The sequence below is a fragment of the Podarcis bocagei genome (assembly GCF_964188305.1).
Source record: "Podarcis bocagei genome assembly, chromosome: 13".
In the NCBI taxonomy this organism is placed as follows: Eukaryota; Metazoa; Chordata; class Lepidosauria; order Squamata; family Lacertidae; genus Podarcis; species Podarcis bocagei.
In genome coordinates this window covers 27849178-27850348 of record NC_138138.1, presented here as the reverse complement: position 1 = coordinate 27850348, position 1171 = coordinate 27849178, and positions in this window count along the sequence as shown.

The following is a 1171-nucleotide window of genomic DNA, read 5'->3' as shown; positions in this document are numbered from 1 at the left end:
TCCAAATGTTGGAGGACTCCAACTCCCAACAGCCCCAGCCAGCATGCCCAATGGTCAGGGAGAACAGGAGGTGGGCTTCAGCACCGTCTGAGAGCCAGTGTGGTGTAGTGGTTAAGAGCAGTAGACTCGTAATCTGGTGAACCAGGTTCGCTTCCCCGCTCCTCCACATGGAGCTGCTGGGTGACCTTGGGCTAGTCACACTTCTCTGAAGTCTCTCAGCCTCACTCACCTCACAGAGTGTTTGTTGTGGGGGAGGAAGGAAAAGGAGATTGTTAGCCACTTCGAGACTCCTTGGGGTAGTGATAAAGTGGGATATCAAATCCAAACTACTACTCCTCCTCCTCCTCTTCTTCTTCTCTGGAGGGAGACAAGTTCCCTTTCCCTGAGCTACACACTGACAGAGGCAGCTCTTCAGGGTTTCGGACATTGTTATGGGCTCCTGGATGCAGGAGAGAGGCACCAGCTGAGGAACTCCCTAGAGAACCCCCAGGGGAAGAAGGCGGAGAGCCGGGGGATTGGTGGTGGGATGACGATGAGTGGTCCAAGGGAAAAGACTGGGGGGAGGTGGTTTTGGAAGCTAGAAGGGCAACAGGGTTTAGTGAGCAGGAAGAGTCTGTGGCAGAAAGCAGTTCAGACTTTGAGACTGAAGTGGAGGCTGGAGAGAAGAGTGGGGTCAAGAGGTGGATGAAGAACCCAGGGAGTCTCCTGCTGCTGCTGCAACCTCCTCCCTTCCCCACTAGTCTGAGAACGTGCAGAGAAATGAAAAGGGCAGAACAGAGATTAGTTGTGCAGTTTGAGACTGTATGGGGAAAACCCGGGAGAGTAGTAGCCTTAGAGAGGACCTTCAGTCTTTGCAACCGTGTCATTGGGGCAATACCTGCTGGGAAGGGTTGCTGAGACCACTAGGCCTGAGCTGTATTTTGGTTTACTTGAATAGAGTTAACATCACCGGCATCAGTGACTTTTTACTTTAGTGCTGACCTGGATCTCACTCGAGCTTTGCCAGCCCTACCTGGATTGAACCCGTGGTCTCCTGCAAGCGAAACCCATGATCTGCCCAAATGCCTTGAACCACCCCTGCACAGATCCCCTGTGCAACCCCTGCATGGAAAAGCACATTTTCAAAGACACACACGCGCACACATAAAGCAGCCAAGCATCTTCCAATGTA